The sequence below is a fragment of the Camelus ferus genome, chromosome 8, assembly GCF_009834535.1.
Source record: "Camelus ferus isolate YT-003-E chromosome 8, BCGSAC_Cfer_1.0, whole genome shotgun sequence".
Taxonomy (NCBI): domain Eukaryota; kingdom Metazoa; phylum Chordata; class Mammalia; order Artiodactyla; family Camelidae; genus Camelus; species Camelus ferus.
This window is the reverse complement of record NC_045703.1, coordinates 5,291,243-5,298,005: the sequence shown is the minus strand read 5'-3', so window position 1 is coordinate 5,298,005 and position 6,763 is coordinate 5,291,243. Positions and strand designations below refer to the sequence as shown.

General features: G+C 43.7%; 1 pseudogene; it reads left to right on the top strand.

The window, feature by feature from the left end:
* Positions 1-143: 143 nt before the first annotated feature.
* LOC102505484 lies at positions 144-969 on the top strand (annotated as a pseudogene).
* The last annotated feature ends 5,794 nt before the right edge of the window (positions 970-6,763 follow it).

Sequence of the window (6,763 nt, the reverse complement as noted above, 5' to 3'; positions counted from 1 at the left end):
CCACGGAAGAAGACATCCAGCCGGAAGCCAGTAACAGGCCCAGGCCCCAGTGGAGCTCAAGACCCGCGACAAAGAGCATTAGTCTGGTTTTAGAAGGAAGGAGAGCCCCAATCCGAGAGGACCCATAACCATGGAAGCCAAGGATGCAGAGGAGGCAGTTTGACCCCTGCCTGCTGGCCATGCTGTTCATCAGCTGGAATAGCCCCAAGGACCTTTCACAACACAGATCGAGGACAGTTTTGGGGCGATGTGGTTCATCAGCCTGCCGAGCCGCACCCAGATGGAGCGGAAGATGTACAAAGGCACCTTTGACATCACCCTGTGCTTTACCTGGAATTTCCAGAGCTACCTGGCCAAGGGCAGCACCAACGAATACACCAAAGAGAAGCACAGTCTGGTCCTGGCCCCCAACCGCACTATGGCATGGCAGCTGGCCAGCCTGCTCAAAAGCACCTCAGAGCAGTCAGTGACAATCCCCAACATCTTCCCCAAGTATATCTGTGCACCCAGTGGGCTTGAATCCAACCCCTGGAAGCAGCCGCAGCCTAGTGAGGAGGCCGACAACCTTGACACCCACATCCATCTTGGAAGGATCATGTGAGCTCAGGACCACTGGCTTCCACCAGTGGTGGGTCATTGACTGCTGGACTGACCAGCCGACTACAGTCTACCACCCATGGTCATCTTCAGTGACAAAGTCAGCCCCCCCAGGCTCAGCTTTATGGCCAGCTACAGGAACACCGAGCTTGATGCACCTATTGTGTTGGTTACTGGCAAGTTTGTGCCTGGCTTCTTCAGCGTTATCTCACACTCTCTGATGTCCAGGGAGCTGCCACCCTCAGACTCTGCCAGGACATCTTCCTGATATGGGAGACACAGGAGCTGGAGCTGGAAGAGGAGTTGTACATCAGACTCATCTTCCTGTCCCACTCCCTCGAGACCAAGATCAAGTGGACCCCAGAGGAGTAGGAGCCAGACAGACTCATAGGGCTCTGTGAATGAAGGAGCCGGCCAGGTGCTCCTTGGGCTACTGGAACAGATGCCTTAGTCCAAGGCTTCCAGCTGTGACACATCCTCCCAGCTCACTCAGCCCTGATACTGCTGTCAGAAGGAAGCTGTGGTCCTTCCACAGCCTGGCACAGGACTGCTATCCCTTCCCATCATCCCCACGGGGCACAGGGGCACAGCCCTCCCTTCCCCATGCTTACTGTATGCTTCCTAATTTAAAAAACTTTTTATTTATACAAATGAACAGAAAAAAAAAAGTCTGTGTGACTGGGAAAGGCAGTCTCATGTGCACTGTCTTTCTACCTCCCCTGGCTACACAGGAATGAGCCTTGGGCCTGGAACACTTCCTTACCAAGAGATAAGAACCCAGCCAGCCTGTGCCGGGCTTACTGCCTTGTGTGGGTATATGTTTTCCTGTTTCAGACTCAGTGGGTGCTCCGTTCTGCTCAGTGGCCCTCGGCTGTGCCCCCAGCTTTCAATGCTTGAGACCCCACAGGGGAGAGGTCGAGGTCCTTCTGCTGTGGCACGAGATGGGTGTGTGTGGGTGATTGTCCTGCGTCTGTAGCCGGAAGCCCCTGCTGGCCAGAAGTGATCGGTGTATCCTCGCTGAGCTCATCTTGCTCCATCTCTTCTCTGTGTGGGTAAAACCCTTGCTCCATGCTGCACTTGTCTGTGTTGTGTTTTCCGTGATGACGCTGATACCAAGATGCAGTGGGCAGAAGCGTTGGGAATTCTGTTCCTGGTGGCTGGTGCTGTGGCGATCTTTGCTATCCTCCATGTAGGTGGAGGCCTCCCCTGGCTTTGATTCCTGGTTCACAGTGTTCTGCTCGATAGACCGCTGATGGATATTTGGGTCTCTGTTGGGTGATGAAAATGATCTACACTCAGGTCATCACGATGGTCACACAACTGGATAAATATAAGAGATGGACATGGTAACGATGCTCTGGGTTGACAAAAATTCTCCACAGATTCACTAAAATTAAAGCTGTAGCCTAGGTCCCATGAGGATGATGCTCTCAGGGGACTTAGTCTCCTAAGAAAGAAGAGAAGAAACAATCAAGCCAGGCTTCTCATCTCCCCTACTTTAAACATCCCATTCAGCCTCCATATTCACAGAGATCAAGGAGTTGAAATACAGAAGGAAGCTGGGATGGAAGGGATGGTGTGTACGAGACTTTCCTTTTCCTCGTACAAGTTTCAATACTCTTATTTATGTGCTGATCCACCAGAGATGGGTTGGATGTCAGCTTAATGTCATGTCAGCCACTTTTTTTTAATCTATAGCTCAGGCAGGCTGGGAATGTAATTTCAGTCATCAGGCTTAAATTTTACTTAAATCAGATATTCCACTCACTTTTTTAAAAGATGATTTAAATCTCAGCATACTGCTCTTTCATTCTCCTTGATAGCATTGTTTCTTCTATTAAGTTCTTGGGTCCATTCTGAAAGGAGGGAGTGGGAGATGCCTGTATCCCCAAATGCTTTCCATTGTTCACTCAGAAGATGAATCTTTCTACTCCCATTCTAACAGTGGTCAGTGTCAGACGCCTGTGGGGCGGAGGGATACCTCAGACATCCGTTAACGCCTTCGCAGTACACTGGGCACAGCTCAAGTTGCTATTAAAAGCGACATACTCTTCCCTCCCTCACATATGCCTGGGGTCACTTTTGTTTGGCATTGATACCCTTCACATTATTACAAAACCACCATACCCTGGAGGACTGCTAACTCAGTTTTCTCTTTGCTACATTCAATGTAATTTTTTACATCAAGGTGTTTCTATAGACTGGACAGAGTTAGAGTTCAGCTTCTTCTAGCCAAAGTGTTTAAATTTGACTAGACAGCAGCAATTGCTTTTTAATCTAAGCAAACTGATCTGTCAAAGGCAATCAACTCAAGGAAGTTATTCCAGGAGGATCCTAATAATCCCGGTGAATCACACAGCCCTGTGTGAAATTCAGCCGCTGAACTCTTGACATAGTGTCACAAGTACTTAGAGGAGCAAGTACACAAAGCCGAGAACTCTGTGCTGACACACAAACTCTAGCCTCTCGTGCATGGGTTAATGATCACTGCATCTGGTCTGGTGGAGGAGTACACTCTTATGTGTGGTGATGTCAGTTCATGTTTAATGACATTACATCAACTAAGCCTCATGTCCTATAACCCACTATCCTCACTAACACCTATCAACACTGTGCTCCATTGCTCTGGATGTAGATAAAAGTTTTGTGTTGTTGTTTTTAATGGCCTCCTATCCTTTACACAAGGGTTCCCAACCTCTTGATGCCTGTGCCAATTTAGGGCTTTACCATGATCTTAAGCACTCCATCTTCTTTAATTATCGCCAAAAACACCAAACAGTCAGTAGAGACGGTAACATCAATTACATCATCAGTAAGTCACCGGACTGAGACTCAAGATCTGATGGTCTTCCCATTGCTGGAAATCTTGTTCCTGGAGCTGCTGTCTACTGCTAGTCTAGGGTGGCTGGGTCAGGCTGGGAGAGCAGTGGTGAGAGTCCTGTCTTGAGTGGGACAGCACTGTCAGGGTCCCTCTGCTCCCTACAGAGAACCATTCCACACTTTAGATAAGGAAACGGTGGATGCGGAGGCAGCAATAAGTGAGTGGGGTCTGGTAGAGGGCAAGGCTGAAAATTCTCCCGAAGTGATGGGACAAGTCATCTTTGAGAATGATCTCCACTTATTACCAGCTGGAGGAGAGCTTTGAGAAGAATATTGACACGCAGTCAGTTCAGTCAAAGGGCAGTGAAACAGTAGGTGGGCTGGGAGGTAAGCTTGGAGGCATGGTAATAACAGTCATAGTAACAGCTAAAGGATAGTGAGCACTTATTGTTCTCTACTCTTCTAAGTGCTTTTTGTATATTAATTTATTATATTCTCATTATAACCCTATGAAGGAAGCACTGTTCTTCTGAAGAGAAAACTGAGGCAGTGGGAGGTTGATAAACTTGCCTGTGACCACACAGCTGGTAAATGTCAGAACTGAGATTCCAGCTGAGGCAAACTGATTTTCCAGCTTGTGGTCTGATTATTGTGTGGCAGTAACGATGAATTTGGGAAGACCTCCTGAATTCAGAGAAATTTCATCAGTTTTTCCAACTAAAACCAATAACGAATATTTCCATTTCAGGCAGCATTACAGCCTAGATAGCCCAACTGACCTTCTCACCGGAAAACACCCAAAATTGATGCATACAATTAAAAGGGAAAAAACTTTTTAAAAACATGCTAACAAGCTGGCTTGAAAGTAAGGAATACTGAGGTGCCTAAAAATGACATGAAACGTGGACCTGGAGAGGCCAGCGGAACCGTGAAGACGGTGTTCACTTGTGATATCCACCAACCCCAAGGACCTCGCTTTTCGGTTTTCACAGGGTTGTGGGGTGTGGAGACCCAAGTCAGAATCCAGGGCCTGACCGAGGTGGGGAGTCTAATGGGAGACCGCAGTGACCCACAGATCCACTTCCTCCTACATTAGAGATAATAAGAAAGGCTAATTTCTTAATCCCTAGTGCTAATAGAGGAAGAAAAAAAAAAACTCTCCTCAGGATTCATAACCACAAAACAGCCTCTATTTGGGTTTCTAGTCCAAATTCACTGGGACCAAAGAAACTTCAGATTCGGAATAGGGTTTAGAATGGTTCTGGGTCGGTGGTGCATGCAGGTTCCTGGCAGAATCAAAAGCAGCCCCACTCTAAAGGAGCCAACCTTAGGGTCAGTTCTCAAAGAATTCCCACAGACGAATTGCCAAAGAATAAGAATTTATCACAGAACACATAAATAAAGTGTCATGAGTGTAGAGCCAGTAGAAACCGTAATCCTAAGAATCAAACCCTCAAAGACACCAGATAGTGCAGTTGTGCACTAGAGAGTGACAGGTGTACCCTGGTACTGCTCTGCTTCAGCTGCACCGCATCTTGCTCTCTGTGATGTCAGTTAGGATGTCTTCAGAAATCAGCTAGGCACTCGTGCACACGTATCTGGAAGTGTGGGCAAATTATCATCCTTGGGTCGACCTTTTGACCGATGGGCTATGAAAACTAATGGATAAGTGCCCCAGTCTTTCATTCATTTAGTGGACAATCCTGAGATGCCAGCTCTTCCAAAGGTCATGGAATTGAGTCCCAGTTGCCCACAGTGGCGATCAGTCCAGAGAGCACCCTGGTACTGGCTTTCCCTCCTTCCTTGTTTCACTGTCTCCAATCTCCCAATCCTGCTTCCCAGGTTCGCTTCCCACAATTAGCTACGTGCCTGAGAATTTAAAATATGAATAAGAAACAAAAGACTAAAACATGAAAAGGAAGATTTGGAAAAAAGAACCAAACAGAACTTCTAGAAATGAAAAAAAATTTTAAATTAACATTTAAAAGGCAGTTAAACAATAGATACAGCATAAGAAAGAACAAACTGGAAGGTACATCAGCATATTTTGCATAATGCAGAAATGAGACACAAGGAGATGTAAAATATGAAAGCGATGATAGAGTGGAAATATCTACAAAAGCTAAATTGAAATTCCTAAAGGGGAGAACAGAGAATCTTTGGGGAGACAATATTCAAAGAAATAATGGCAAAATTTTTGAGATCATGTTACTTAGATCTTTGGATTCAGAAAGTCCTAAATTGCAAAAGAGAAAAACACAGAAAAGTTGGACAAATAAAAAACATAAACTGATGTTTTAATAAACATTAGTACATGGAAATAAATACAAAATATGAATTACTATATAAGTTTAAATGGAAAAATAAACCTGTTTAAAAGTAAAGATTATCAGATTGGATAAAAATAAGTAAAATCTACTTACACGGTGCTTTAAAAAGAAGCCTGTGACAAATATAATAAATAGTTGAAATTAGAAGTATGAAAAAATATATATACAGTGCAAATAACCAAAGTAAACTGATGTACTATATTAATATCAGCCAAAGTAGACGTTAAGGCAAAAGGCACTGAGACAAACCACATAATGAGAAAAGGTTAATTCACGAGTGATATAAAAATTCTAAACACAATTTAAATAATACAGCATGAAACTATATAAAGCAAAACTTAAAAGAATTACAAGAAGAAATACATCAACACACCAGCAGAGCTGAAGGCTCAGTGGTTGACAGCTCACAAAACCAAGCAGTAAGGATACAGAAGATGTGAACAATATAGTTAATCATCTTTACCTAATTGATATGTATAAAACATTTTGCCCAAAAAGTGGAGAATTATTTCAAGCAGAAACAGTAATTCACAAAAACTGAACACATTCTGGGTCATAAAACAAGATTCAACTAATTTTAAATGACATACCATACAGAATATATTCTTTGCCACAGTGTGATTCACAGAAGAATGAAGCACACATGGCCAATAAATTATAAAAATGCTACTTAACTTTTTGGTAATAAGGAAAATGAAACTTAGAAGCACACTGAGATACCATTTCACACTGGCTGTATTGGCAAGATTTTTTAAAATCTGACAATCTTAAGTGTTGGCAAGAATCTAAAGTAACCACATCTCTTATACACAGCTAGAGAGAATATTGATAGGTATCACCATTTGGGAAAACAAAGGATCATCTATTGAAAGTTGGAGATATATGTTCCTTATGATCCAATTTCACCAAAAAAAAAAAAAAATCCTATAGCACATATGCAGACATTCAAGAATATTCATAGCAGTATTGTTTTAATAACAAAAGCTGAAAGCAATCCAAATGCCTACCCTAAACAA